The sequence below is a fragment of the Pseudophryne corroboree genome, chromosome 3 (genome assembly GCF_028390025.1).
Source record: "Pseudophryne corroboree isolate aPseCor3 chromosome 3, aPseCor3.hap2, whole genome shotgun sequence".
Classification (NCBI taxonomy): domain Eukaryota; kingdom Metazoa; phylum Chordata; class Amphibia; order Anura; family Myobatrachidae; genus Pseudophryne; species Pseudophryne corroboree.
In genome coordinates this window covers 111573168-111581889 of record NC_086446.1, presented here as the reverse complement: position 1 = coordinate 111581889, position 8722 = coordinate 111573168, and the positions used below count along the sequence as shown (strand labels likewise).

Genomic DNA, 8722 nt, shown 5'->3' with positions numbered 1-8722 from the left:
TTATTGATATATACTTTAAGAAAAAGCGAGAGCTGGAATCAATGATTAAAGAACATGAATATTTACAAGTAACAATGTACCTATTATGGGCAAAATAATAATATAAATGAGCGAAAATAAATAAACCCTCATCCATAGAGAAAATTCATACATATCCTCTATAATTAGGATTTTATATGAATGAGGACACTACCTCGAGTCCGATATAATCTGACAAATGCTATTAACCTGAGATCAGGTTGGTACAATGGGTCCCAAATTGCATTAACTGTTGGAGAGAAAAATACCTACGGTACCTAGTATTCCCTGGTGGTTCCCCATCCAGGTACTAACCAGGCCCTGCAGTGCTTGGCTTCCAAGATCAGACGAGTTTGGGCATACTCAGTGCGGTCTGACCGTAGGTACATCTGTCTCCTAGGCGCACCGTTTTCCGATTATATTGGGACCCAGGATTTCAATCACAGAATAAATGAATATTATGGTCAGAAATGAACAATAATAATAATAATGGGGCAGCAGACTTATGGATTCTTGCTGGGAGATCTAGTCGGTTGTATTCAAACTTTGAACAATAATACCGATTTTGAAATCTTGGAATAGGTATTACCAAAAATTAGATTCTATTACAATTGTGCTCCCAAATAGCCTAAGTAACAGGGGAGCTTGAATGAAAATAATAAGGCAGTAGGCTTATAGAATCATACTGGGAGATCTGGTCAGTGATATTCAAACTTTGAACAATAAAGTGATATTCAAACTTTGAACAATAATACTGATTTTAGAAACTTGGAATAGGTATTCCCAAAAAATATATAGACTCTTACAATTTTGCTCCCAAACAGTCTAAGTAACAGAAGGGCTTTGTGTTGCCCATAATAATTAGGACAATAGAAGATGTATCTATAATGTAATAATATCCTTATTTTACTGAGAATGTTTATAGCATATATAGTAATTTGCAAATTATATCTGTCCCTTGTGAGAGGGTTCCTCCTTCTCCACCCTTATACAGTAGTCAAACACCAGAAGGGATGTTATGTATAATAATCATAAAGATATGAATGAATAAGTATATCATATACCATACATTTAACTGCTTTCCCCTATTGAATGGGGAAGTACATGGTGAACCCTGTGGGAAAGCAGGGGGGAGCCGCGGTTGGACAGGGAGAGCCCGTTTTTCGGCCAAGGGCCAATGGCTGTCTTACCCAACCTCTTCAGGAGACCCTCAGATCAGTGGACAGGACGGGAGTCGAAGAGTGAGGCGCCGGCGGCCGCAGTCCGTGCGACCGGAAGTTCGGGCGCCGGGACCGGAAGTGACGCGCGTTTCGCTCCGAGAGCTTGATCACATGATCGCCTGCTCTCGGAGTTCCCCGCTGCCTGTATTTATGAGAGAGCGCAGCCTGTCAATTAGTGGAGGAAGTGTGGCTATCTAAGTTAAATCACCTGAATGAATTTCAGCAGGTTAAGACTATATTATAAGAGAGATGTCAGTGAGAATATAATGACAATCAACTTATTATTATACTAGTATGATCTAGGTTTGGAGAACAAAAAGGGAAAGAGTAATAGTATTACCTATATTGAAAACAAGTTTGGATACTATAATGAAAAAAATATATAAGTATAAGAATAAGGGGTTGGGACTTAGGGGGAAAAAAAGGGGGGGGGGAGGGAAAGAATGGGATATGGTGATTTTGAATGAGGATGATGAAGGAGATTGTTGTGAGCGGTATACATGGGACAAGGGGAAAGAAGAAGGGGGGAAAACATTTTTTAATAAGTGGGGGGGGGGGATTGGGGGCTAATGTGAACTACTAAGTATGGGGGCAGTGATTGGGTTGTAGGTAGGAAAACGTGCCCTTACGTATGTCAACCTGAATGTGAGAAATGTGAGACTGTGAGTAAATTGGTATGGCGAACGTGAAAGTGATGGGGAGAAGATGAAGATGACGTGGTAAATTGAAAATAAGAATTGGGTGCAGTAGATAAAGACAACCTTTCTGTCAAACTGACAGGTGACACACCCCCTTGCTCCTAGGCTCCGCCCCCTTTAATATTAAATGATAGTGTTTTATATCGTTTTAATATAAAATTTTATATAAAATTTTATATAAATTTATAGTGTTCGATATTAAACCGTATTAAAAATTGTCGCGTAACACCAGTCGCAGAGTGTCACGCAACACCAGGCGCAGAATGCACAATAAAGATATAAAATTTTATATTAAATTTTATATAAATTTATAGTGTTCGATATTAAACCGTATTAAAAATTGTCGCGTAACACCAGTCGCAGAGTGTCACGTAACACCAGTCGCAGAGTGTCACGTAACACCAGTCGCAGAATGTCACGCAACGCAGCGCGTCAAATCAAGCGGATGAAAGATGCGTATTACACAGTGTTAAAACCAGGTAGTTTTAGCGGCATTGATAAATATTATGGGTCAGTTAAAAATAAATTTAAAAGATCCGACGTAAGAAAGTGGTTACAAGAACAAGACGCATACACACTGCACAAGCCAGCAAGAAAAAACTATAAAAGGAACATGATTTGTGTATCGGGTATAAACCAACAGTGGCAATGCGATTTGGTCTCGCTGATAGATTTGTCAAAATACAACAATGGCGTTAAATACATATTAACAATCATCGATATATTCAGTAAGAGGGTGTGGGGTGAAAGTCTGACCGCTAAGAATGCAGCAACGGTCGCTAATGCTTTTGAAAAAATATTCCAGCGCGGTGATGTGCCGATGAAGCTACAAACCGATAATGGTAAAGAGTTTCTAAACCGAAACCTAAAAAAGGTGTTAGAAAAATACGGTATAAATCATTTCACGACCAATAACGATGTGAAAGCGGCTGTTATAGAGCGCTTCAATAGGACTTTAAAAACACGCATGTGGCGCTATTTCACGGCAAAGAATACCTACAGATATATAGACGTTTTACAAGACTTCATACGCAGTTATAATAACACATACCATAGAACGATTAAGTGCGCTCCAAACGATGTGAATGACTCTAACGCATTGAGTGTCTTCAAAACGACCTACGGTGATTACTTTAGAAGTAAGAAAGCCCCCGTTTGTTTAGGAATCGGTGACCACGTCCGTATTTCTAAATATAAGGACATATTTCAGAAAGGTTACGAACAGAGCTTTTCTGAGGAGATTTTTGTTGTACATAGTGTGAACACTAAAGGGATTAAACCGCTTTATAAGCTGGCAGATCTGTACGGTGAAGTTATAACAGGTAGTTTTTACCCCGAAGAGCTTCAAAGCATACCAAAAAACTATAACAGATTTTACAAAGTGGAAAAGATTTTAAAAAATAAGACGGTCAGAGGCCGTAAATACGCGTTAGTCAAGTGGCGCGGGTACCCCGCAAAATTTAACAGTTGGGTCGCAGCATCGGTGATAAAAGACATATAAAGATCATCAGTATCTAAACAAGACGAGCGATGGATGACAAGGCGTTCTACATAACCTTACCCAGCAACGCATCGGCTGTTACCTTCCCGCAAAATAAGATTTCTAACTATACGACAAAGTTGGCTAAACCGATAGACTTAAATGGCGAATGGGAAGTGGCACTTACTGAGATACAATACCCGCATACGTGGAATACATTGGATTTACAAGATTGTAGACTGCAATTATCATGGGATGGAACGGCGGACCAGCCGGTGGCGAGAGTCGCGAGTTTGTGCATTAAACCCGGTTTTTATGAAACAATCGAGGCGTTACTGAACGTAATCAACGCTGAAATTGTACAACTGAAACTGGACGTTGGATTAAGACTAACGTATGATCCATTTGCACGCGTTGTAACATGCGACAGTAAACTGTTGTATCAAATCCACGCCGGTTCTAAGCTGACATGGATACTGGGTTTACAGCCTAAAACTAATATTTCTAAACCATGCGCCGACATCACAGGCGGCCAATATACGATGTACGTGTACACAGACATTATCGAACACCAACGGGTCGGGGATAGTTATGTACCGCTACTTCGCACTGTTGAAATGAAGGGTTATAACAATGAGGTTGTCACAATACGATACGAGAAACCCGATTACGTACCATTGTGCAAAACACATTTTGATACGATAGCCATAGAGATAAAGAACGACCAAAACTAGAACATGGCATTTAAGTTTGGGAAAGCGATCGTGAAGCTACACTTCAGACGCCGCAAAACTGAATTTTATTAACTAAGCAGAATGGTCGCTGTTAAAAATTATGGCGATCCGGGCCTCTATGCGCAATATTATAAATCTCAAGCCGGTAATGGATTACCAGGTTTTCACGGCAGCGCATACATGTACGGCTGCGGTTTAGGCGGTATTTTTCGAAGTCTTTTCAGAAAAGCTGTTCCTCTTTTCCGGAGAGGTTTAGAGTTGGCTAAACCGCATATGAAGACAGCGGTTCGTAATATAGCGAAAGATGTTATCGGGCAAGCCACAACTGCCGTTGTGAATAAGATACACGAGGCGAACCAAGCAAAGCAAGACGGTTCAGGACTAATATATACAAGAAAAGGCGTGTCTAAAAGAAAACGGAAGCGTATGATAACGCTTCCGCCTTGGGACATACCCTTTTTAAATAAAAAACAGAGACGACGCAACTCAAAGAAGAAGAGAAAGCCGAAGAGCGCCGTTGGTGATATTTTTTAAACATGTCTTTCATACACCACGAATCCGTTGAATGTGCAAAAACAGAGCTGGATCTTTTTGACGTGCCCCCGACACAAACTAGCATAGAGAAAAGTCTATACGTTGAAGTTCAACCTTTAGCGGCGTTATCCGACACAGCTCCGCTTGAATTTTATATAGCAGCCAGCGGTGAACACTACTACGATCTGAACAACACGCTGTTGTACGTGACATGCAAGATCGTACGAACCGATAACACGCCGATACCGCAAGGAGCGCGGGTCGCACTTATTAATTACCCAATAGCGACTTTATTCAACCAAGTGGATGTAACATTGGGCGACAGGCTCATATCACAATCCAACAATCTTTACGCATACCGCGCGTACATTGAGACTATATTGAATTACAGCTCGGATGCATTGTCAACAAAACACACAACAGGATTATTTTACAAAGATGCGGATGGTGAATTTAACAACACGGCGCTGGACGGGCCGAATACGGGTTTCAAAAAACGAGCAGGCGCAACAGCGCCGTGTTGTTAAATTCACCATCCGCATCTTTGTAAAATAATCCTGTTGTGTGTTTTGTTGACAATGCATCCGAGCTGTAATTCAATATAGTCTCAATGTATGTGCGGTATGCGTAAAGATTGTTGGATTGTGATATGAGCCTGTCGCCCAAAGTTACATCCACTTGGTTGAATAAAGTCGCTATTGGGTAATTAATAAGTGCGACCCGCGCTCCTTGCGGTATCGGCGTGTTATCGGTTCGTACGATCTTGCATGTCACGTACAACAGCGTGTTGTTCAGATCGTAGTAGTGTTCACCGCTGGCTGCTATATAAAATTCAAGCGGAGCTGTGTCGGATAACGCCGCTAAAGGTTGAACTTCGACGTATAGACTTTTCTCTATGCTAGTTTGTGTCGGGGGCACGTCAAAAAGATCCAGCTCTGTTTTTGCACATTCAACGGATTCGTGGTGTATGAAAGACATGTTTAAAAAATATCACCAACGGCGCTCTTCGGCTTTCTCTTCTTCTTTGAGTTGCGTCGTCTCTGTTTTTTATTTAAAAAGGGTATGTCCCAAGGCGGAAGCGTTATCATACGCTTCCGTTTTCTTTTAGACACGCCTTTTCTTGTATATATTAGTCCTGAACCGTCTTGCTTTGCTTGGTTCGCCTCGTGTATCTTATTCACAACGGCAGTTGTGGCTGGCCCGATAACATCTTTCGCTATATTACGAACCGCTGTCTTCATATGCGGTTTAGCCAACTCTAAACCTCTCCGGAAAAGAGGAACAGCTTTTCTGAAAAGACTTCGAAAAATACCGCCTAAACCGCAGCCGTACATGTATGCGCTGCCGTGAAAACCTGGTAATCCATTACCGGCTTGAGATTTATAATATTGCGCATAGAGGCCCGGATCGCCATAATTTTTAACAGCGACCATTCTGCTTAGTTAATAAAATTCAGTTTTGCGGCGTCTGAAGTGTAGCTTCACGATCGCTTTCCCAAACTTAAATGCCATGTTCTCGTTTTGGTCGTTCTTTATCTCTATGGCTATCGTGTCAAAATGTGTTTTGCACAATGGTACGTAATCGGGTTTCTCGTATCGTATTGTGACAACCTCATTGTTATAACCCTTCATTTCAACAGTGCGAAGTAGCGGTACATAACTATCCCCGACCCGTTGGTGTTCGATAATGTCTGTGTACACGTACATTGTATATTGGCCGCCTTTGATGTCGGCGCATGGTTTAGAAATATTAGTTTTAGGCTGTAAACCCAGTATCCATGTCAGCTTAGAACCGGCGTGGATTTGATACAACAGTTTACTGTCGCATGTTACAACGCGTGCAAATGGATCATACGTTAGTCTTAATCCAACGTCCAGTTTCAGTTGTACAATTTCAGCGTTGATTACGTTCAGTAACGCCTCGATTGTTTCATAAAAACCGGGTTTAATGCACAAACTCGCGACTCTCGCCACCGGCTGGTCCGCCGTTCCATCCCATGATAATTGCAGTCTACAATCTTGTAAATCCAATGTATTCCACGTATGCGGGTATTGTATCTCAGTAAGTGCCACTTCCCATTCGCCATTTAAGTCTATCGGTTTAGCCAACTTTGTCGTATAGTTAGAAATCTTATTTTGCGGGAAGGTAAAAGCCGATGCGTTGCTGGGTAAGGTTATGTAGAACGCCTTGTCATCCATCGCTCGTCTTGTTTAGATACTGATGATCTTTATATGTCTTTTATCACCGATGCTGCGACCCAACTGTTAAATTTTGCGGGGTACCCGCGCCACTTGACTAACGCGTATTTACGGCCTCTGACTGTCTTATTTTTTAAAATCTTTTCCACTTTGTAAAATCTGTTATAGTTTTTTGGTATGCTTTGAAGCTCTTCGGGGTAAAAACTACCTGTTATAACTTCACCGTACAGATCTGCCAGCTTATAAAGCGGTTTAATCCCTTTAGTGTTCACACTATGTACAACAAAAATCTCCTCAGAAAAGCTCTGTTCGTAACCTTTCTGAAATATGTCCTTATATTTAGAAATACGGACGTGGTCACCGATTCCTAAACAAACGGGGGCTTTCTTACTTCTAAAGTAATCACCGTAGGTCGTTTTGAAGACACTCAATGCGTTAGAGTCATTCACATCGTTTGGAGCGCACTTAATCGTTCTATGGTATGTGTTATTATAACTGCGTATGAAGTCTTGTAAAACGTCTATATATCTGTAGGCATTCTTTGCCGTGAAATAGCGCCACATGCGTGTTTTTAAAGTCCTATTGAAGCGCTCTATAACAGCCGCTTTCACATCGTTATTGGTCGTGAAATTATTTATACCGTATTTTTCTAACACCTTTTTTAGGTTTCGGTTTAGAAACTCTTTACCATTATCGGTTTGTAGCTTCATCGGCACATCACCGCGCTGGAATATTTTTTCAAAAGCATTAGCGACCGTTGCTGCATTCTTAGCGGTCAGACTTTCACCCCACACCCTCTTACTGAATATATCGATGATTGTTAATATGTATTTAACGCCATCGTTGTATTTTGACAAATCTATCAGCGAGACCAAATCGCATTGCCACTGTTGGTTTATACCCGATACACAAATCATGTTCCTTTTATAGTTTTTTCTTGCTGGCTTGTGCAGCGTGTATGCGTCTTGTTCTTGTAACCACTTTCTTACGTCGGATCTTTTAAATTTATTTTTAACCGACCCATAATATTTATCAATGCCGCTAAAACTACCTGGTTTTAACACTGTGTAATACGCATCTTTCATCCGCTTGATTTGACGCGCTGCGTTGCGTGACATTCTGCGACTGGTGTTACGTGACACTCTGCGACTGGTGTTACGCGACAATTTTTAATACGGTTTAATATCGAACACTATAAATTTATATAAAATTTAATATAAAATTTTATATCTTTATTGTGCATTCTGCGCCTGGTGTTGCGTGACACTCTGCGACTGGTGTTACGCGACAATTTTTAATACGGTTTAATATCGAACACTATAAATTTATATAAAATTTAATATAAAATTTTATATTAAAACGATATAAAACACTATCATTTAATATTAAAGGGGGCGGAGCCTAGGAGCAAGGGGGGGTGTCACCTGTCAGTTTGACAGAAAGGTTGTCTTTATCTACTGGATGCAAATAGCAGTGAAAAAATAATAAGCTGAGGTGTATAACGTGAAAATGTTGGTGTGTGAGTAAAAATAAAAATTTGGGACTGGAAACACCTAGAACTGTGCAAGGGTGAAATTGAGTTTGGCAGGGTGGATTATACTTGATGGGGAAAACATCTTTACAGAAAGACACTATAGTTGAGATATTCATTTAAACCCTTTGGGGCCAAGGTGTCTAGTTTAAAAGTCCATTCACTCTCCTTCTTGAGGAGCATTCGTGTGATGTCTCCACCTCGGATTCCTGGTTTGATTTGCTCAAGACCGTGTACTTTGAGATCTTGGACTGAACTTGAATGATGAATTAGGAAGTGTTTTGCGATAGTTGTCAGTTGTTGCATTCT

The 8722-nt window shown here is 40.7% G+C and overlaps 1 pseudogene; it reads right to left on the bottom strand.

Moving 5' to 3' along the window:
• Window positions 1-284: 284 nt before the first annotated feature.
• Window positions 285-403, bottom strand: LOC134895270 (5S ribosomal RNA; annotated as a pseudogene).
• Window positions 404-8722: the final 8319 nt, after the last annotated feature.